The sequence below is a fragment of the Homalodisca vitripennis genome, chromosome 1 (assembly GCF_021130785.1).
Source record: "Homalodisca vitripennis isolate AUS2020 chromosome 1, UT_GWSS_2.1, whole genome shotgun sequence".
Lineage (NCBI taxonomy): Eukaryota > Metazoa > Arthropoda > Insecta > Hemiptera > Cicadellidae > Homalodisca > Homalodisca vitripennis.
In genome coordinates, this window is record NC_060207.1 from 210,524,049 (window position 1) to 210,549,403 (window position 25,355).

Here is a 25,355-nt window from a genome sequence, read left to right on the forward strand (position 1 = left end):
ACAAAATTATTATGAATTTATTTAAAATTAAATCAAAATTATAAAGTGTACTAGGGCAATTCTCTTAGGAGGAAATCTTCAACCATAAAGAGCTAAAATGTGAAATAACCTAAATAATAATATTACAAACATTTAGAGTTACTCTATAAATACACACTTTTTAAAAACAAGCGCACTTATTAAACACTCTCGCTATATTGAAAGACACTTAGTTTATCGCACATTATACCAATATGTCATTTTCCTTTTATAAGATGAAAAATAGCTGGCTCTTTCTTACTGAATAGAACCTCTAGAGTGAATGAAAATTTCATGTTTCAACAAATGTACTAAGAATAAATATTCAATGTATTATACTCGACCATAATAAAATATCCTTAATTAATTAACTACTGTTTTTTAATGATAGCAGTAATTCAATTTTGTAGTTCTTAAATTCATAATAACGTCAATTTGATCGTATCACTGTAGTCTACTTACTCTTATTGTTTTTGTAACATAGATATTTAGTCTTATTTAAGAGGTTTTCGGTGTATTGTTCAACTTATGTGCGTGTTCATAAGTCACAATAAATGGTTGGGATAGCAGCCCTCGTTGTAACTGATTGTGTAAGACGAAACCTTTGGAAATGATTACTTCGGAAAATTATATTTCTGAAAGGAACACTTCACTTAATAAAGACGAACCAGCATTGATAACTGGTGATACCATTACACAAGCCTAATCGTTCAAAGCTTGATGACGCTCTCTAGCAGCCTGTCAGTAACTCTCAGGCTGTCACCTTTTTATCAGATTACTCGTATTTTTGGAGCATTCATTCAGTATCAGCGTCAAGCAGAAATATCACATAAAGGGGTCCCCTAAACCGATTTGTTTGTTTTATTCAAATCGGCTAAATGCTGGAAGAGAGATTTTTATTCGGAAAAACGGCAAAAGAAACTTTGAACGTTAGAGATGTTGCCAAATCAGCTGTTTCCTGGAATGATGGTGGAAAGGTAAGTCGCCCTTGACGACATTTGTGAATCATATACCCACATGCCGGATGAAAGTAGATGTAAGGCAGAGAAGAGAACGTTATAAAACAATCGGTAAAGAACAAAGCAGATTATTAAAACATAAAAAAAACTGTAACATTGTAAAAAAACATTACACATTATTTGCCAGAACGTGTCACAATAAGATCGAAGATAAAATAAGAAATATCACAAACTAGCCTCTCTTCCTCATAAAAATACAACAAATGACAAAACTGGAATGTATGAAGAACACCCTACTGAAATTTGAAAAAAAAAATCATTTAAAGTCAACAAAATCCCACGTAGCTGTGCCTCGGGCATCTGAATGGGAAAACAAAAGGTTTTATATACCCACTAGATAGTGAAAGTATTAGACCTACGAACTTAAGCGATTAAAAAACACAATCCTGTTAAAACGCAATAAAAAGGCGAACAAGCATTTAAAGAAATACTAAATTGTTTACTGTACTATTATACAAAAAGAAACATAGAACTTTAGAAATAATAAGTAATGAGACGATTTCCCCAGATAGCGTAAAGTTTTCAAAATCTGGCAGGTGTAGGAAAAAGCCATACTGGTCATTGCTCACCATGTAAGACGTTGGTTGGTAAATTTTCAGCCAATCGCAATCTTGCTCCACCCCCTTTAACTCGTCTGTACATGTCAATGATTACCTACTCTGTTGACAGTTTTGGTCTAACTTCCGTTGAGTAAAGATTAACTTCCAACAAGCCCACACATATTTTATAGCTTTAATTGTGTAAACAATGTTTTCAAAGTGATATGAGCCTCATGACTACGTTGTTAAACAAGTCGTTATGTGGTTACTGACGTGCAATACAAAACCTGGGATTTCAATATGTAACTTCCAATGCAATACAGCATAGTGAGCAAAATATATTCAGAATGTTCTGGAACAAATATTAGTGTTAGTAAATAATACTTACATTTACCACGATAAGCGTAAAATTAATATTTAATTGTTTATGCCTTCAATTATATATCTATGGTTATCCTTCCTTCATACAAATTTAAGTAAAATCTTAAACATTTACATAAATATTGATTTGAATTATTATGAAATATATACGTTAAAACAGATGTATAGCTCTCCTTTAAGGCTATAGTAAATTAAATAACTTTTTTTTAAATTTTATGTTTACACTCTTCTACGAACTATAATTATCTGTGTCAATTCCTTTTTTTTGTTTCATAACGTATTATTTACTAAACTATATAAAGGTCTCAAACAGTAAACTAAAGTACAAGGAATCATTGTTCAGTTTATAACAATAATGAGGTGTTACACATTAAACATATGTCTCCAAAGGCCTAATGTATATGGACAGTTAGTAGTAACTTCTGGGTCGCTAACGCCACCTTAGTGCATTGGGGGGCCGGTCGTTATTGCACGCCATTAACATCTACAACTCGGTGAAATAAGTACATATGTGATTACTTGTAAAAAACAACTTTTGTACTATAATGTTTCGGTGTTGATGAATTTTCAAAGCGCACATTTTGAATACAAATAAATACAAAATAAATTAAAATGTTTTGTAGAAAATATTTGTAAGCATTAGAAGTTCAGTAAATCAATTAAAGCAACTGCAATATATGACTGTAATATCCAAAACTTTTATATTTCACTGCATTGAGAATTTACTAAAATTAGATTTTGACATTATAATAACTTGATTGAGTTATTATATCTTTTTAAATAATCCTTTTATAATCCTTTTGGAACACCATCGTTAACTTCACTGTGCATGTACACCATTATTACTCGTTAGGTAAGAAGAAAGATGCTTATGAAAAGGTTGAAGGGCTCATAAGAAGTATCTATACTATAATGGAGTGCATCTAGTTAAAAGTTTTATATATACATTTATTTATATTTTACAATTGAATGTATTAAACATTTATATCATAAGAACTGTAACCTATTAGAGCCTTATAATCATGCACTCTGTAAAAACAACGTTTTTATCTAAAGACCTGAATGAATAGGAAGTTGGTGATTTTTTTCACCAAACTAAAAACATATTGATTATCCTCTAAAGGGGTTATTTCCCCAAATACCTGATTTTCCCTATCTGAGTAACGCAAATTCCTGTATGTGACAACAGTAAAGTTGTATACTTAATTATTTTAATGATATTCTCATTAAAATTAAAAATCTAGCAAAAAAAGGTTTACAGGTGAAATTTAGGTGATCCTCATTAAAAGACCAATCTTTTTCTACGTAAGACAATAATACTGATATGAAATTTCTTTTAGGCCCTCAGTAAAGTTGTATACTTAACCCATTTACTGATATTCTCAAAATTAAACATCTTGAAAAAATTTTTTATAGGTGAAAAATTAGGAGACCTATAATAAAAAAAAACAAAACTTCTTCTACGTAAGACAATAATACCGGTAAAGAAATGCTTTTTGACGCTTAGCCAGAGCCCATGTAGAGGATTGTAACATCACAGAACACAGAGTTCTCTATATAGGAAGAAAGCTTCGTAAAAACTTTCAAAACTTTAACTTATTTAGTTATTAGATATTGTGGGCACAAATAGGCACATTGACAGGCAGATGGAAATTAAATTTTTACAGCATCGTGTTATAAGATTTTAGACGGTAACCTCAGTTAATAAATGTACCTAATTTATACGTCGCAGTTTGGGATATAACGGTCTTGCCATTGAAAATAGCGAGAAAAACAAGAGTATTAAATGCAATAGGCGTTATATTAAATCGAACTGTATATGTGTATTCATATTCAAATTACATGCAACATTCGTTACAATAATCCGACGGTATTTGTATTCATCAATGCTTTGCATAAATAATTGTTAATATAAGGTCTGTAACAAATTAACACAAATTAATTTAAATTCCTATTATTTTATGTGGTATCTACACATACCTCATTATCTCATTATAATGAACGATATACATATGTATAGCAATAATAACCACAAAATCTTTGTTGTCCACTGGGATCTATAAAGAACAATTATACAACATCTTGAATTACTCCCGGCTGTATAGTTGCTAATTAATGACAATAAGCTTATTATATACTCTCAATTAAAAGCACCACATAATCAGTAACTACAATAGATTTATTATTTGATACAAATCCTAATAATACTATAAACGGGATAGTAACTTTGTTGATTTTTAAGCTTTTACACGTGAACTGTTCAACCGATTAAGTGGCAAGATTATCGCTGGTTAACATATAGACTTTTTTTTAATATTTGTTTTATATATAATAAATACTTGGATAATTATAGCTGTATTTTTATATAAAATTAAAGTTATTTAAATGAATAAAAATACAATACAACAAATGCAACTAATATGTTCTTACTCTTAAAGTATATAGTGAGAAAGGTAGTTGTATTGATTTATTTCATGAATTTGAGGTAGAGGTTTAGCTTACGTAGAACTAATAAATTTGTTTTGTAGTACTAATAAAGAAAATGGTTTTTAATACACTCATTTTATGTATGATTACAATATTAATTTTAAACTATAAATAACCAAAGTACAGTTTAGCTTAAAGTATACGATATACATAAGGCTTTTATTTAAAACAAACTGTAAGAAATGCTGTTATAGAATAAGCTAAGAAGAAAATAAACTCGTAGCGGAGTTTTTCAATCTGCTGAACTTGCTGAATGAAACCATTATGTCTTTTTACTGTTTCAATGTAACTTGAGAAAAAAGAATATTATGTTGGAAGAATCTTGTTACCTTTTAAGCGGTTAAAGAGTCCACTATTTGCAGTAATTAAGATAAAAGTGAATCACATTACGTATATTATAACAGCGTTCGCTGAGGTTCACATATTACAGTTTGATACCTTCGCACAATTTTTCTTTATTTTTCACACATATAATCATTCAGCTATTTTGTCATAGTCATTATAGTTTACCCATATGAGCAGTTCTTAATGTTTAACAACGTTCAGCAAACTTGTACTGATTGACGAACATCATTATAGGAAAGAGGTATATGCAAAATGTTCAGTCAATAAGTCAGTCCGTTCTTGAGTTAAAATGTGGACAGACAGACAGACAGATATACGTTTTTCCAGCCCCTTGAATGGTATATGTTGCTAATGCTCAGCTAATAAAGTGATGTAAGAATAAATCTGTTGGTATCTGTATTTGGCGACTAGTATATGGTATAAACATGGACATTTCCCCTAGTTACCTAGAAAATAAGATAGGATGTAGGGGAATTGTAGGTAATTCAGATTTATAATTTTAACTTGTCATATTGAAACATAACTTAAAATAGAAGAAATATTAAAAAATACAGTATCTCAAAGTATATTACTATTTATGAGAAGCTCACAAGATTAAAAATTCCCTTATTCATTTTATAGAGATAAATCTTGTATTTATAAATGCATAATGAAAAACGTTTTAAAGAAGCGATACATGGTATAAATTATAAAACTATATGCCCAGACACCATACTTCAAATTAAATTTTCAATGGCAGTAAAACTGTATACTTCATTAGTGATTTTTTTTATGTTACTCTATTATTATTTGGAATAACTATACAAAATGTGGGGTATTAACCCAAATCATATATTATACTTAATACTTATTGGTATAGTACTTTAACATTCCTGATTAGACATACTAAAATTTGAATTTCTAATGCCATGTCACGGATTGTGCCAGTTGCAACAATGCCAGAATATTATGTAATTTATTTTTTCTGGAGTTCTGTCGTAACTGGAATTTTTTTATGTTTTTGTGGCATTCCTGTCTAAAAACTTTCCAACACCAAATTTAGGTGACCCTTGTATTAGAATAACTTATTACAACTTTCTTTCTCTGAAAAATATATATGATTGTCAGAAAGAAAAATTCAGTTATCTAAGTTTGAAATCTAACCACAAATTAACCAGAACAATTTTTAACAACAGACTATACATTACCATTATTATTTTTATTTTTTCGTTTGTGAATATCACGCAAAATATTTACAAACAATAATACCAGTTTATTTCGATAATAATGAAAAAGGTGCGAAGAGGCTCTGTTTTAGAGTTTTTCAACCAATTCCAACTTTTAAGTTCATAATTGAAACTTTGCGATCGGATTGTATTTTTTATACAACATAGTTAATCATGTAATGGTTTTTAAGAATGAAATACTAAAGTAATGTTTAAAATTATTATCACCCGTGAGAGGGCCAGGTTAATATAATGAGATGATCATATTACGTTTAATTCCAAGGTAATAAATAGTACTTTAGGTTATTTCAAAAATATAAAGTTCATTAGAGCGGAAAATATATGGCTTATTCATCACAAAAAATGTGCTGCCTTTAAGATATACAGCCCATTGCTGTATTTATTTCAGATACACAATCACTGTTTTGTTAACTCAAACATATTTTTGTTATATATAAAAGAATTATTAAACTTAAAGTTGTTATAGGAAATACAAAATTTATGCCGGATACATTGTGTGTAGTTTATTTTTTTATTATTGATAATACGTTTCAAATATCTGACGTTATTATCGTATATATTTTACAATAATGGAGACACTTGTTGTATGTAGTATTTTATAGTTTAATAAACTTATCAAAGAAATATCTATCGTTAGGTACACTTAAATATATTTGTAAAGTTGCAAAATCATAAACTGGTATATAAAATCTACTAGCGGGTTAGAAACCGGAAGAATTGCTATTTAGTAGATGATACTGTTGACACAAAGATATATCTATGTATTGTTTTTAGTTTTAATTGTAAACCTCTAGTAAAAGTGTAATATAATTTTTAGGTGCTCGTTACTATTGAATTTGAACTAAAGTGCAGGATGAATTGTATCAAGTCAAGAACAGGTGCGTTGTGCACTTCATACAAGTTTCAGAGACAATAGAACTTAATCGGCTTTATAACTTTGGGAGTTTAATCTCCATCTGAGAGCTGTCAGACAAAACATAATAAATATTTCATTACAAAAATAAGAATAAGAGAGTATTAATTCCTTCGTATGATGAATTGCAAACGAGTGTGAATTTTACATAAGTCACGCAGTTTACATAATACGTTTTAAACTGAGGAAATACTTTAAAGTTTGGGGAGGATTTCGGTGGTAATTATTGTACATTTATTAACAGGATTAGGATTTAATAAACATAGTAAGAATAATAAATAAATAATAAGAATATATTTAGTTATTGTATAGTATATTAGTGATTTTACTTTAGCAATTCCAAACGCCATTTAGTTTAAAAGAGGTGCAATAACAACGCGAGCAACTTTTGAATTTATTATCCAAACTTAATATACATGCAAAAAAATTAACTGATTATGACAACAAAGAAATGAAAGGGTACGTGTATCTTCGCTATAAAAATGGATTATTATCTTTCTCTAAATACTAAAGTAAGAGAAAACGTTCCAAGCTCATCAACTCTCATTATTTGAGCCTGTCCCGACCGAATAAGCTACCGTGCCCATCCACCCATTTTGCAAACGGCTTAGAAGAAAAAAATTTTATTCACTACATGATACTTTTTCGTTGGTAATGTTTGTAAGATTGAAAATTGTTCGTTTTCTGGCGGCAAGAGTACGCAACACTAAGCAAACCATCGCTGAGGTTGAACCGTAAAATTCAAGTTTATTACTTATACAAACAGGTTACCACACGTTAAAATTTCACATTATTGTATTGGCTTAATTGATTAACTAGATCCATTATGATTACAAATTTTTGAATTATGTATTATGTTTTGCAATGATCTCGTTGCCACCATGGCTGCCCGTACGATAAATGTAGGAATGTTCTATAAAACTCAACCAAATTGCACGGAACGGTATGCAGCATTATCAATCTCAATGTAGCTAATATATAAGTCCAAAATCTCAAGACTATAAGTTAGTTCGTTCTTGAGATATCGTTCGTTGTGACAGACTGAGGTACATAAATAAAATGTGTCTATCCCCATGAGTGAAATGCTTCGGTAAGGATCAGCTAGGTAGTAAATAATGTTAAAGTTCTCTCAAAAGTGTTCTAAGACCAATATAAATTAATAGCTAGGAGCACCTATCATAAAGTAAGTCTTTTACTTGCTAAAACTCTTAAGTAAACTTCCATCCCTGAACTTACGAAAACTCCCAAATAACGAGGTATATCATTGGAGACATCTTTGACTCTAATATATTTTTAATTGTTTATTTTATAAAGTTTTATTTTTAACTGTAACATGGAAGTCCACGTAAATAGCACATCAATTACTTATCCAAGTAGTAACTACTATGAATGTTTTAAAATTATATATTCAGAAGTAAAATGAAAGAAGCGTCGTTATATTTTTAATAAAAGGTTTAATATTATGTGGCATGTAGCCTAGTTATTTATGTTAAATATAAATTCTGTATATCTTACTAGTATTAATAATATTATAACATTTGAATATTTTAATCATAAACAAACTCTATTATATGCAAATATCTATTATGGCAAAGAATATGTACGATTACTTGACATAAAATTTATCAGTCGCATAACAATAGGTTAGTTGGTGTTAGGTTTTTATGTTTTAAGAAACCATGTACTAGTTTTAAAAATCAGTTTGTATTATTTAAGATACAATCCTTAGTATCTATTACAAACAGAATAATCTTGAAACTCAGTTCCCAAGTATTATAACAAGTAAGGCCAAGAGATCACTCAGAATTCACATTACTCGTGAAGTAATATTGTGGCTATAAAGAGAAACATTGCGCACGCATTCCAAACTTTTCATGTTTAATGATCAGAGGCCAGTCATGTGCTTAACTCTCTTAATCAGAGATATTGATTTGTGTTTGTTTGTTTGCCTGGACATGCATAAGCCAGTTTGACTGAAACATACAGGTACAACGTCTATCTTTGGCGCGAATGTTTTTAGACACTATTTCATGTTTAGTGTATTTTCGGTAATAACACGTAAAAGGGGAAATGAACAATTTAAAAATTTCAACTTTATTCGGAAACCAATGTCTATTTATTTGTTTATGAATTATGTGCGGAGTATAAATCTAAATAAAATAAAAAAGTAAAGTAATAAATGTTTTATAAACAGTCTAATAATGTTTAGTGATACTTTGGATATGCACATGTTTCTGTAATAAATCATAATATTGAGGTAAAAAGTGTGCCAAGTCATTGAGAAACGTTTGTAGTGTTAAAATCAGTATGAATTGAAAGTAATTGAGGATAGTATAAAATATTTGCTTGAGAGTTTAAAAGATACGTACTTCTTCTGAAAAAAGATTTATTGAATGTACGGTAATTTTATTGTGAGCAAACTATAATGAATTTCGTCGTTCTATTAGGTAATCAAAAATTACTCAATGGTGATGTCTGTGTAACCTATATTTTTACGTTTTTGTAGTTCGTAGACTGTGTCAGCGTTAGTTGGATTTCGTAATGTTATGCAATTATAATACTCAATTGATGAGAGGTATTATTCGAGAATCCCAATCGTTACATAATTTTATAAGGCCCTATGTGTGTGAGAATGGTTATAAGAGACTATTATTAAAGATTGTATTTTTATCAATTTCGCAATCCCTATATAACTTAATGAATAGCAATTGGATGAAATGTAAGATTTATTTCTAGAAATCCGTGTTTTATTTCTTGTTTTTCAAATTTTCTTCTTCTTAGATATAATCATTTTAAAGCTCTTGAATAAGCTTTGTATTGAAAGGATGGATTTTATAATGGATATTAACGACTCGTTTTGGATGTTTCGGTTGGTATGGTTTGCGTGTATAACAAAGTTATATTATCTATTTTCAAAAGGAAAACATTCTTTATACAGATAGTGTACTGCTAATCATTTAATGCTTAGTAATTATTCAAATACAATCAAAACCTCGACAAAGAGACCCTAAACAGCTTCACTAAGATCAGTTACTAAGTCCTGTCAACAGAACTTGCTGCTGTTTCAGAACCGTCAATAATTATTCCAATGCAAATTCTTTGTTACATCTTGTCTATGGTAAAATTGAGAAATTATTTATGTATTTAGCAATTAATTACTAGAAATATAGTGAAATATTAAAATATCACATACAACGAAACAAGCACTGAAAAAACATCCTTAGAGTGTAAGATTATTAAAATAAAGTGCTACCGTATAAAATCATATTGCTAATTATATATGTAATAAATTCAACGCCTCCCAACATTGATCCAACGATTAAACTAAAATCTACTCGTATTGTAATACTAACTATGTATGTCTATTTGGTTGTCTGTTTGACACCGGATATCCCAAGAATGAATTTAGTTATAGATTTAAAAATCTTAATGTTTTTCTCTCTCTCTCTCTCTCTCTCTCTCTCTCTCTCTCTCTCTCTCTTTAAATTTTAATTTATTATAGGTCATAAAACAATGTTGCTTGCGGACTTTTTAAGCTCATCCCGTATGTTGTCTTACATCTTATAACCATATATGAAGATTCATATAATAGTATTTGTTTCTTTTGTCATGTATTGAAATTGTCATAAAGTGGTTACTTTTACACTGCTTGAATTTAGTTAAAATGCACCCAAACAGAGTATGGTACTATTAGTTATTTTTTGTTATAATTAAATCATACAATTGTTATTGTGTTCTTAAATTTACATTGTATAGTAGTACTTTTGTGATTGCAAACTCGAGTGAATACAATGGTACTCTAAAATGTGTATTGTCTCGTAGCAAATCCCTGGCACTAAAAACTGTTAAAATTTATGAAAGAGGCACTATTTAATATGCAATTTTAAATAATGTTTTTATAAAATAATAAAACATCCTTTCACGCTTGTACTACTGTCTCTTACTTTTGATATTACTCTCGTTTATTTTATTTATTTACATTTTAATTTATAAAAAACATCATATTTTTTATTTATACTTTTTCACCTACCTAGGTACATGGTAATTAGATGAGTACGTTAGTACGCAAATTTCATCTTTTTTTCCTAAATATTATAGTTCAGTTGGAAAAAAAAGAGAATGCTGTCACAGAGAATCACAATTTTATGCGATATATAGTACCTTTATAAGGTATAACAAGAGAGAGCGTACGCAAAAAAAACCAAATATTCTAGAAATTAATTTTAATCATACAAAATATAAATCAATCAACAGGTAAAAAAATAGAGTACCACTCTCTCCGATAACATTCACAATGATTAATTAAATTCGTAATCGGCCCGGACAATGGGGACTGGGATTTAATGGAGGATAATCTAGAAATATAAACAAATTAAGGTGAATGTTTGGTTTCAATGTGTTTTAAAACTACAATCACTGCCAGATATGATCAGTACATGTCTTTTAGCAAAATGTATATGCTTGACGCTGATGTAATGTATATAATAAAATATTAAGATATTTAGTTATTAGTTTACATTTCCTCTTACAGGATAAAAATAAAATACAACCTGATACATTTAATCTATTAGGTATCAATACTAAATTTATATATAAATACGCTTTTTTGTGCAATAGTTTTTATATTATAATTCTTTAATCTTACAACATTATCTTTTAATAAAATGTCACAGATTTTGTTTTAAAACATATATAAAGCTTTTAAAAATTACAATAATTTTTAATACTTGAAAGAAAAAAATTTAAAAAAAAACTCGTTTACAACTACATGTCCCTTAACTTTGTAAAAACCATTAAATTTCCATATGTGAAGAGGGTTTGAATACAAAATGTGTAAACCACTGGTTTGTTACAAATACCATGTTTAGTGATCCTATACTTGTTTTTAAACATTAATTGCCTATCGCCCTATATAATGTGTAATTATACTGATGTTTTGGAAATATTTGTAGTAAATTACTTATTCAATTGATATTGAAAAACAGTTACAAACCATTTGTGTTTTAAATGAAAAGAGACAGTTTGACTTTATAGCGCATAATAACCAGATTATATCAAAACACTAGTATTAATTGGAATTCAAAAAAGTCTCTCGTTTCACTATTTTGTCTAATTAGCTAGCCGAACTATTGATTCGACCTAATTTTACATATAAATTATATTTCTTACCATTTTGCAAATAAAATAAATGTCATATATTTAATTCAATTTCCACTTTGAATAAAAATTGATAATTTTTTTTAAACAGTTTCAAGGCTCTGAGTTCATAAAACAATCTTACCAAGATCTTCTTAAGATTTAGTATGAGATAAGGATTGAGAGTGAGTTACTTATTAATTTCAACGAAAATACTACATCACTGATTTCTGTTACTACCTCTTCGAAAGGTTATAAAATATGCCAAAATAAATGTGCGGAAGAGCAAAACAATAAAGGCTAATAAAACTTAATACAACTTTATAAACAGGTTTGTCAAGTTAAATTCCTTCACTTAGAAGTTATGAAAGAATGTCGATTTCAGGTCCATATCCCACGGACGTGTTTTTAGCCCTAATTGCATTCCTGTCCCAGAGTATGATGGAATCTGCCAAAACGTTCTTACTTATGACGCTAAAATGTCTACAATGTATGTATTAAAAAACAATGAGTGTCCTTAGTAGTATAGAAATCTTATATAGGTGTACAATTTAAATATACTTGGAATATGATTTATTAAGTAATTTGAAAAGAATTTTTCTAGGTATTAAATATCGATTCAGAAATATATAATACAAATTTAAAAATCTTTTCTAAATACGATATACTAAATTAATTAAACGCTTATACTATATTTTTTTTCTGTGGCTGGAATATTAAAATTCTCAATTACGAACTTTTTTAAATTTTAAACGATATAAATAACTTCTATAATAGATTATTAAGATTTTTATTCAGATTTGTATCTCATTTCGGATTCTTTTAAAGTTTTACAAAATTATAAGCAGTAAATAAATTTTAATTTAAAATATTTTTAAATAAAAAATACAATATAACATTTTATTAATAGTCTCTAAACCGATTATTTGCAGAGCGAGATTATATTTACGCACGAGAAAAAAAGACTGGTTTGGAAATGCTACCGAGCCTCCCTACTATAGTATTTTAACTACGTAATGCCATTTACGTAACACTTTTTTATACTCCATTTTGATGTTAAAAACAGCTGTTTGAAAATGAGAGTGCCAAACCATATAACAGAATAACATTGCTTTATTTTCATTAACTTCTTTGGGAAAGATATGTTAACATGGGGAAAAATATTCGGTAGTGAAATAAATATCTGGGAGACGGAAAATAAGCTGATTTAGCTACGAGGAAAAGATGACATTATCAGATCTTAGCTGTATTGCAAAGCTATCCACTTCCATAATGAGTGATAAGAATATTGCAGTAATGAATCCATTGGGGAAGACATTATGTACCGAGCGGTCCGCTAACAATGTCGGGCTACGTGCCGTGTTCATAATCAACGTTAAGCCACTATTTAAGAGTTTTTGGCCGTTATAGTTTTGAAAATATGACAGATACCGTTATCATGGTCTCTACTGGGTTTTTATTAAAAAAAATAATATATTTAACCTTGTTTTGTTACTGGAAGCACTGAATTGAAAACCCGTATTTGTGGAACTTTCCGTCCTTGTTTCCGTTGATCAGCTGCTAAGTGGAAGGTAAAGTTTGTTGTTTATTTTTGTTTCATTATGATATTGGTCGTATAAAAAACGGCGAGCTTCTGTCGTTGCTTTAATACTAGACAGTGATTACGACGAGCGGATTCCTTATATTAGTTATAGTAACATATGTGTTGCAGACAAAAATATTTACCATGCACAAATTCTGTTTGCCCAGTCACGGTTACTTTAAGGATGAAAAGCTTGACTGTCAAGATTAAGGTTATTTGTTCTATTTACCTATTGTACAATACGTTTTATTATTTGCAAAGTAGTTTTGTGTTTAGTGAATTAAAAATGAATTTCCAAGGGTAACAAAACGTTTGAGGATATATCCAGTTAAATCACAACAAACATTACTCATAATAGTTATTTTACTTTCGATATCATTAATTAACTTACCGGTATAAAATATGCACGAACAAATTTATTCATGTGTAAAGATTGTCGTATTTTGAGTAAACTATGTAAAATGTTATTCGGAAAATATAATTATTTTATTGGTAGTAAAATATTTAATATATTACGTGTATACGTTTAATATTTTTACACACTTTACTGTAAAGATGACGCTAATAATGATTGATATATCTTTTTATGAATTTAATTTTAGAAATTTTTAACCAAACGTATTACACTTTTTACAAATGTTAATTGCTGCTATTGGCCTTGCAGACGCCTTAATTATTAATTTATCAATCGTTTCCTCGTTGTAGGGTATTCAAACGTTTTTACCACCTTGCATAGAAATTTTTATTGTGTATCCTTCAAATAGACTGCGATCTCCTAAAAACGTGAAGGTAAAGCATTGGTGTTGATTCTGCTGCTCCAAATCACATCAGGCTAAAAGCTTTCCATTGACAATTTAGTGTTAATTCATCAAGTGGAAGACGTTCCCACCAAATACGCACATTGTGTGAATATTTCAACGAGGAAGTTCATTAATGATTAACGTGTGGCGAACTTTACTCTCAGAGTTTTAGAATTCTTTGCAATAGTCAATTAAAAATAACAAGTATAATATGTTTTAAATGTTATTTGTAGGAAAATAACAAAATATGCTATCAAAGTGTGATGTAATTCTCTGGTTATAAGTGTTTTTATCACTGTTAGATTAAAACCAAGCAATTAAAATTGAATTACTAAGTTGAATACTAATACTAAGTTTTACCACCTGTATAGTTATTTGAAATTACAACTTTAAAACCAAGCCATTTTATTCAATGTATGTGGGCTTTATTATCTAAAAACATGACATTAATTTTGCAAAATGTAGAAAACCTCCAGCAAAATTTAACGAATTGTTTACATATCAATATCCTTATTTTGAAGTTATTGACCCCAAATCATAACTCACAACAATGTAAAATGAAAGCAAATAAACAATGTTGTATGCAGTCCGTATTACAAACCCTTGACCAGCTACATCAAAACATAGTGTTGCTTTTGTTTTAAAGGTTAGGAACATTATCCTGAAGCCAACCAGAAGAGTAAAACAGATTGTGATGACTGTGAAAAAATTTATATTGGAGAAAAAAAGAACAATAAAAACACGATTTATACAGCATTTATCACAACACAAAATATGGAAGAGTTGGAATATCTGCTGTAGCCAAGCACTGCATCGAATTAGGACACAGAACATCAATTTCAAAATCTAAATTAATAAAAGATAGTTACAAAAACCCATGAACTTAAATGCTTGGAAACACTACATCTAAACATAAATAAAGAAAAACTCGTAAACAATGAAGAGGTGAAAATTCCAGTCTTCTATTCTTCTCAATTTATTAAAAAATTAAAAATTACACTGTGGCCATATCTAATTTTCATACTGGCTGAAATATTTCCAAAATCTTTGGTATTTACATATATACACCATATGGTATTATAATTGAAATAAAAGTTATGTACAAAATATAGTTATAGTTGTGTAAAAGTTGTATTTATTTTGGGGAGTCGCCTTTCGGGTTTTGAAAGGCCTCGCATGAAAAATAAATAAATTATTAATGATATGTAATATTTACATTTATTTAATATTTATAAGCCATTCTTTATTAATGAATCGGCCTGATACACTTTTCACAATAACATAATTGTGTGTTTTATATTTATTCAAATGCTAACAAGCATTTATAAATTTATACATTGTACATTTGTGGGCAACTGTACAGGTGTGTTATTAAACTTTTTAACAATAGCAAACACAATGATTACTTCATTATTAATACAGACATTCCAGATACACATAAAAAAACACGTGTTTCTCCTCATGGAAGAGTTGGAATTCAATTCAACAATTTAAACAAAAAACTGTACTGCTTTTGCTTTGAATGTTTTTGTTTTACGCCGTTATGAAATCGGAGAGCTAGGGTTTACAAGGGAAACAATTACTTGTAGACAAGGAAAACTTTTTTGTGAATTTTATCTCAATGAGAGATGTTATTTTGAGGAACTAAGGACAGAAGAACTTGATTAATGTCTCTAACTATATTTCGAATATAACTTCATTTTAGTCACAGTGATTAAAATAGACTGTATTTTACTACAATTATATTATAATGTTAGTTAAAGATTGATTCTGGTTTATTTTATAGTAACACTTACTCCATAATGGTAGGTGGGGAGACGAAAGATGGTTTATACATAACATTTGAGATGGAAAGTTTTTTCTTAGCAGCAACCATTTTGTGACCAAAAAAGCTTTGAAAAAACTTTACTGAGGTTCTTTTTTTCTTCGTGATCGGAGAGAAACTCAGTTTTCTTCAGTTTTTTATCTCGTAATATCAATTACTATGAAATATTATATTCTGCTATGCTGCTGCAATCATTAATTTATTTGTAATTCTAAGAGATCAAGAATATAACTCTACAGAAAAAAGCCAACAGTCTTCCCGTCCAATCCGTTTAGTGGTATGCAATTGATCCATGTTTCCTCTTGTACTGTGAAAATATTTTATAAAACCCAACCAAATGTATCATGAACGTGTGATAGCTGTGTTTAAAGAAGTATTGAAATACTATAATTCACAATGAGATGATTATATAATGAATCGTTTTTAGTGCAATCAACCATAAAAAAACTGCCTCGTTTACAAGTTAATATGCAGTATTTAGGACGCCAAAGAGTTTTTGTGTTATGTTAATATGTACCCATCAACCTATATATTTTAATTTGACTCGAGAAAGCGATACTCTTGTTTAATGTTTTTACAACAAATAGAAACTGTGTGCGTGGTCATATCATTTTAATACAGTATACACGCAATAAATCACATTCCACCGTACTCCAGTCAAAGAATGCAATTAGACCTCGGAACACGTCCATAGTAATATGACCTGTAATCGACATTCTTCCATAACTTCTGAGAAAAAGGAATTCCACTTGGATCTAGACTTCTGCCGGGTAAACTAAATTGTGGAACTGGGACACCGTTATTTATTTGAGTAATCATATTGAGTTTTGTTTTACTTTTACTGGTATTTCATGCAGCTAAAGTAAAATCATCTCTATAGTGATTATTACTTGACAGTGAATTGTGTTAATTAGAATTACTTAACCTATAATTTATTGTTTTTCAATTTTTTTTATCAATTCAAATTATTCAAATTAATATTATACGTATTTTTCGTGTTCCCTATATCAGTAAACAATCAACATTTTGTAAGTAATGTAGTGTTAAGACCTTTTAATAGGCAACAAAAATTATAAAAATGTTGAATTTAAAATTCCAAATTTAGATTTAACTTCATGTGTTACTACATCAAATATTAAAAATGACATATAATTGTACTTTCTGTTAAATAATAATTCTTAAAATTTTCTCGTTACCATAGCAATGTCAGACACGAAAAAATAGTTAATAGAAATAAAAATGGCCGCTAACGTTTAGGCAATTGCCACGGAATAACATACACAGTCATAGAATTCGGAGTTTACCTTAATTTAAATAAAAGCTTCTAGCAAAATGATAAGTCAGTTAGTGCCTAATATATCTTTTGGACAGAGAGACAGAATTAACATTTTCTCACCCTAAAGTTATATTATTTGCTTAGAGACAGTTTTGTAATATCAGGTTAAATTTAAATATTCTTGGAGTTTCTTGTTGTTTTCTCGGGCGTCGAGATTCAAAATAAGGAAGAAACAAAAATTAAAGGTACAGTTAAATAGCTCGTTAGGAATTTTTGGTCGGATGATTACATATTAAAGAGTAGAGTTCAATTCTAAAAGGTACTATCTTAAAGGGGATTTATAATTGCGTTATTAATTGATTGTAAATGGGCAACATCATCCAGTCTTGCTATATCGTTTGTTTGATATTATATCTTTCAAGGCAGTTTATTATTTTTTATCTTACAATTAAAACTTTCAATAATCATAGTAAGAATCAGACAAGACAAATAAGAAAGTGTAAGGAATACGATTAACAAAAGGTAGGAACTGGTATAAAATGTAAAAACTATTTTATTATAAACAACTCTAATGCCCGAGGTAGATAGACGTGAGTTAATTTGACCGAAATTTAAAATAAATATGTTTAAATAAACATTTTTACAACCATCGATCAGTAAGAAATATATTACCTAATTTTGACATAAGAATTGCTAATTAACTTTTCTAGAAAAGAAGTGTATTCTACGGAATTAACGAAATTGTGAAAAAAAAATTCGGACGTATTAATGAAAATCCTTAGAAAAATCTTCGTTACAGAATGATTAGTCAATTAAACTGAAGTTCATTAGAGGACCAAAAGATCTACTTTAAAAAATATTGATTGTATTATAAAGACTGTGTACGAAAATTAAAATAAAGATTAAAAACTGGAAAGCATTGCTTGTTAGAAATTACGTCTATAAAACCTCATCAGTTAACGATAATTTTAAATTATTTGATAAAAGAATTATTACCATCATATAATGAAATTGATTGTTATTGATACTACTCACATGATTCTATTCAGAAAAACAACAGGAAGGTATGATTTATGTGTTCATATATTACAATTACATATAGGCTACTCCTATTAGTAAAATAAACATTGTAAAGGATTTTTTAAAATATAATTCCCAAATCATGTAAAATCTAATACGTAATGAGTTATACTAAAAGTTGAAGAAAATATTCTGCCCACTACAAAGTAGAGTTAAGAATTTATGTCGCAGTACCCGCAGAGGTCCAGTTCGGTGAAGAGCGTGATGAGGCTGTAAAGTTTTGCAGTACGCTTTATATCTTGCTTGGTTTGTCAACCTTTAAATATCCTGTTTATTATATCTATAAACAAGTAAAATACATGCGCTTCGGTAAAACAAACAAGGGGTATTTAGTTTGCCTCTTTGTGAAACACTGTTTAATGTTTCGTTCGTCTAAAAATCTAAAACCAATAACCATCACTTATAAAGTTGAATGTGTGGCTTGGCTCTTAGTAGTAATTCTGAATTTAAGTATGAAAACAACGTCATTTATAGAATATTTTGACTAATCAATATTTTATGAGCTTCATTTCTGTGTGGAGAAAACTGAATATGACTATGTTGATAAAATGGAATGTGGTTGAGTATTAGTTAAAACTTTTAAACAAGTGTTCTGGGCAACGATGGTTAATGAGACAATTATAGGTTTTTTTTTTAAATTTTGGCAGATTCAAAACGTATCTTAAATAAAACAAATACGCAACAAAATATTTATATTGATTTGGTATTTAGACTTATCTAAACCTTGCTTTAAACCCAGTTTAACGAAACAAATCCCATTTCATTATATCTCAAATTAAGTAAGGAAAGGTATTTATATGTAGACATTAAATTTTACACAGAAATTAATTTCAAGAGGAAGAATACTCTCTAATGTGTCTACTTCTCTTTTTCATGACAGTTTGTCTATCTGTATGTCCGCAGGAATTCTAGAGAATGACATCAGCTGTAAGATTTTAATTTTCCGTGCAACCTAAACGTTGTCTGACATAACACGAGGTGACGTACTTCTACACTTAATTAAGGCATATAATTTATTCTGCTTCCTCTGTTCATCTTACATTGTATTTTTAGGTAATCGTACATATGTGATCGCGAAATTTTAAACCCGGCAACTTCGGCAGTTTTCAGGACGAGGAATCTGTCTCAAATACACAAAAACGATCACATGTAACCTTTAAACTTATTTTAAATTTGTATACACGTTTGTTTGATTAGTTACTGATTTATTATTAATAATATAAGAGCAATATATGAATAACAGTACTATATAACAGTAAATATTTAAATGTCAGATTTTTTGGTTGGGAAAGCATAAAGCAATGGAACAATAAATATAATTAGTTAAATGTAACAATTAAAATTTATTCGTATATATTATTTTGCTCCATTTGCAAATGAGTTCGTTCAAACAGTGAATTGTGTGTCCTAAATAGCCGGATGTATTCACCCAGCCTAAACGAATAAATGAGCGTTTGTTTTTTACTGGTATGTAAAAGGATTAACAAATGTTTAGGCTTTATTATGTGACTAAATGATCTGCAGTCACTTCAAGCCTTCAAAAACGTTGTACACATCCACACATAAATATTAACACGTAAGCCAATAAATATTCAAGAATAACACACATTTGATTAAAATACATAACATGTTTTAGGTTCCAATAATTTTATTTTTAGATAACACGCATTTCAGTAGCATCAGATTTTAACTTAAAACGTTGGGATTGCTTTATCATAAACTCCAGTTATATAAAATTGCTATAAATTTCTATTTTCTTCTAAATTTTCTTTAATTTTGAGGAATCTTTTTGCGTCTAATAATAGAATTGCGAGCCCACCCTCGAAGAAGTCTGGGATATAATTTTTACAGCCATCCATTAAAGCAATCTTTATCTCATCTGTTCTTATGTAGCTGTTCTTATGACATGTTTCTTCCAGTTAAAAAAGGTAACTGCGCACCGTATCAAGAGTATATGAAAAGATGGAAAACTTTAAGCCGTCCAAACGATGTAATGTGATATTAAAATAGGATGAGTCACGTGGAAAAAACTAGTCACGACACGCAATTTGGTTTCACATTAGATATCTGAACTTAATTTGACGCTATAGGGCCAAAACACACAAGAAACACAGAATACAAATTAAAAACACAATACACGCGATATTCTAGTAAGAATATTGTTTATTTTTAATTAAAATTTCGGTATTACTTCCGGTACTGTTAACCGAGGTTTTTCGTCTTGGATCCTTTACCATGTAATTCCAGTAGCCTCAATAGAATAATACTCATTAAATTACAATGCATTGCCTGTAATGTCTAGGAGCCAAGAGCCATTTGCACTGTATAAACACGTAACGTGTGTTTTTTGTTTAAAAAAATATAGAAACATTTTCGCAATAAAAGAAATCAAACATCAGTTGCAATAGGTCTTGCAAAATTCGAAATACGTAGAGATCAAAAGAATTTAAAATGTACCGTTTTACTGGCACATGAGGGGTTAGCTTTGAAATTTAAAATAAACTTTTGTGAAAGTACTTTTATAAAAATACTTTTTCTTCAGAAATAAATAAAGTTCAAACTAAAATAAACTTCTTCTTAAAAATAATAACTGGAATTAAAATTAAAATAAAAACTTCTTGATGACTTTTAATTCAAACTTTAGTATTCAAACTTAACTACTATAACTTATAGTACTCGTATATGACAAGTTGTCAGCTTTTATGAAATAACGAATGTCTGGGCGTCACGGGCTCTTATGACTATTAATCTAAGTCTTGACGTAACTATAGTCTTAGGGCCAGTATTAATCTGCCTTTTCTGTTTTAGAAATCTCAGAATGTACGACGCAGGGTCCGCATTGTTGTAAGTGGGAGAAGAGCGTGATTGGGCTGTAAAGAAGGGAAGTTGTTGCTAACACAATTCCTATTCTGTTTGAGCCTCGATAGAATCATTTCAATGTTCTGAGAGATAGGAAAACAATATAAGCAGCTGTTATAATTACTAAAAGATTTACTCCTGAATTTTCCATAAAAAATACCCAAAACTTAAATAATACCACCTAAAATATTTAAAGATTTTAATTGGATAATTCATGTTTTCACGGTACGTGAATCAGAACACTGTTCACACTTTATTTAAAAATTGTAGATTGACTATTTTATTCACACATATTCTTCCTTGATGCAACTTAAATAATAGATTTTAACAATAAAAAACTATATATTTTGGTATTATTCATGGTTTTACCATGGTTTTGTGATTAAGAAACATAGACACAGTTTTTAGGATGGATTCTTTTTTACTAAAATTTAATTATGTAATCGAAGAACAAAACACCTTTAGGCAATGATCGCGTTGTTATATAAACGCGTAAACTTCTAATTTATAAAATAAACCTTGACGATAGATGTTATAAAGAGGTAAACGAAAGAGCGAGAGATGTGTAAAGAAAAAGATTTCACATATAAAAATATAGTACAAAAAGTGGTTATTAAAAGGTCCAATACAATAAAAATATACATCATATAATATTTGCTTCAGTTTAAACAGTTCATTAATTATTATTTAAATTCCGATGATGTAATTGTAACTTAGATGTTCATTATTACATGTTTATAATAATATATATTATCATTTAGGTATAAATTTAGCCATAAAAACATAAATTAAACAATTTCTAGGCTGTTTAATACTATATTATTGGAGGGATGTTCATATTATGAATATGTAGGAATTTCCGCCATGTTGAAACGATCTTCTTCGTACGCAGTCACACATGATATCCTGATGATTATTTTCATTTTGTATGATGGAAGGTTGCAGGACTTTCCTGACCCCACCCATTGAATCTCTTTGGTGTATTACACAATTTTGAAATCATCTATTTTTGTTTATAATAAGGAAAATGATTTCTTCTTAAATTATTATTTTACCCCAATATCAAATTTTATATAGCAACCTAATTTAAAGCTTGGTTTTAGGAAAAATATTTAACTCAATCCGTTGTTAAAGTCTTAGCTAAATAAAAAACAATGTAAAAAATTTTAGAAAATTTAGCATTTTCACGTAAAATAATACTTAATTTGAGTAACTGTAGTAGCCAAATTTCTTTATGCTGGGGGGGGGGGGGGGGATCCTCCCTCCTTCTTTGTATCTTACAAAAGGTGAAATATTAATCATTAATTTAGGATAAGATATTAACACTTTCGATGAGACTTATTGTGTAAATGTAAAAACGGACTATGTTTTAAGGATCAAAGTGTTTAACTTGTTCAAGCAACATCAATAACTTGGTATTACCCCCTTTTACTCAAGGGCTGAATCTTTCAAAAGCCTGACGCCCTTCTATACCAGCTTGCCAGTACACTTTCATGTTGACACCTTTGTATCAGATTACTCGTAATGTTTGGGTTCATTCCATTCATTATCAGATGTTTTTGTGGGGCCCCCCCAGGAGGTGTCCCCATAAAGAGCTTTCTTGATACCGAGTTGTTTTTTTTCTATCGAAATTAAGTAAATTATGAAAGGATTACTTTTATTGGGGGAAGTCATTAAATACATGAATAGGGCAAGTTAGATACATGTGCCTTAATCCCCTGTTTATTATTCCAATACTTTTGAAAAGTGTCAGCCTATTGGACTACACTGTTTAATCGTACGATTCAGGTTCAGCGATGAAGATAGCTGGAATCCTGAAGAAGAAAACTTTACACTATAGGTATCATCACAGAGGATTTTTTTGATATATTGCACATTTAATTAAAAAACTTTAAAAAACTGTATAATTTTTGTCAGATTTAGTTTGGCACCCTAAAATACGGTATATTCCAAACTTTTGTTACATCATAAAGTGCTCATCGAGGAGAGAGAATATCAAGGAGGTCCAATATCAGGTCTTATGAAATCAACAAAACGTTTAGGGAAGTAAGAGTATACCAATATTCCGTTTAGTATTGGTATCAGTATTCATTCAAAACTTTGAAGTAAAAGATAATAAATATTGTAACCGTATTCTAAACTGGGGGAAAAGTTTTCAAAAAGTTGTAACGCGTAGCCATATTGTTCCATGTATGATTCTACGGCTATGGTAGGTTAGTTTTCAGCCAACCACAACCTAGCTCCAATCTGTACAGGTGAATCTTAACCGGGAGTTTTCTGGTTGATGTCAGTATATTGATTAATGACGGGGCTTTCACAGTAAATCCAGAATATTTCATAAATCTATTATTGTACACATTGCTTCGAGGCAATGAGATATTATAACTTAATAAAAGCAAACTATGTTTTCTTGAATTACAACAGAGAAATATTACCTTTCATGACATAAATATGAAAGCGTACACGAAGCGTTCAATTTATTCAAAAGTATCTCTAAAAATAAAACAGAACCCATTGTATAGAATAAGGAAAAATGATTTTAAATTGAAAACATTAAAATGTTTTAAACAAAATTATCTATCTTCACTGAGGAATTTTCCAATTAAATTGTTTTTTTTTATTTTCATTATGTAGAGTGATTTTAGTACATGGCATAAAATTTTACCCAAAATTTTGCACAAACTTTAATAAATCTTTAGTTAAAGTAGTTGTAGAGATGACTATGATTTTTATGATGAAAATAAAAATGGCTTCTAGTGGTTGTAAAGTAGCCTATAAGAGCCTATTGTATAGGAAATTTCGCTTGAAATCATGAATACATAAGACCACAGAAGTTGTGTACATTTACATAATAAGACCTTTTTAATATAGTTTATTTTAATTGTCTATACTGAAATTAATTTAAATACCCATTAGTTTACATGGTAGGTATTCATTATCAAAGACTCAAATGTTTGCGATAAAGCACTAGAGTAGAACTTTTTTATCCACTGGGAGCCACAAAGGAACAATTTAGAATAGCTCTAAAATTACTTTCCCTGCTGTGTAATTGCCTAATAAAGGTGAAAAATGGCAGCTTTGGGAGAAGCTTTTAGCGCTAAAGCGGAATCTTTGTTTATTGTAACATTGTCTTTAAATTGCAAAATATGAATTATTCAATACAATAAGATTTGGCTTTACGTATTCAAGATTTTCCGTTTAGTTGTAGGTTAAATTTAAAAAATTAATGCAGTTCTTTTGTTGGTGAGTACTTCTTTTTTTATTGTATTTTACTTGTAGAGCTTCGTATATAAAAAATACATTATTGCTTTATTAAATATATTTTTATTTTCCCTTCATTCCCTATGAGGTCAAAGTTATTATCTTCCCTCTATAATCGGCATTGATATTCTATATATTTCTTTTACAGACTCAAATACAAACAATTTAAAAAATATATTTGGTTTCTTATTGTTTTCTTAATTTTGTTACAGAAGAATATTTTGTTTTTTTCGGATAGTGGGATTCTAGTTATAGAAGTTCACATTATTATTTATATACAATTTTAAATCTCTTAAATTAATAAAAGAACATACTGTTTCTACCATAACTTTTTTTGAACTGCATTGGGGCAGTCGTATAAACATCTTTTCCCAAAATTAATTCAAGTACAGGCTTAGATTGCGTGAGACAAAATAACCAATATTTTTGGATCGTTTTAGTTAATGAAAATAACTGCAATTAGAAGCCATTTGGGTATAATTTTCATAATATTAAACAATACATCACAAAATACGGTGTTAATGGGATAGGGGCTGAACAATAAAATAAATTTAAGGATTTGATTAGAAACGAAGAAGCTTTACTTATCACTTGATTTTTAAAACGAA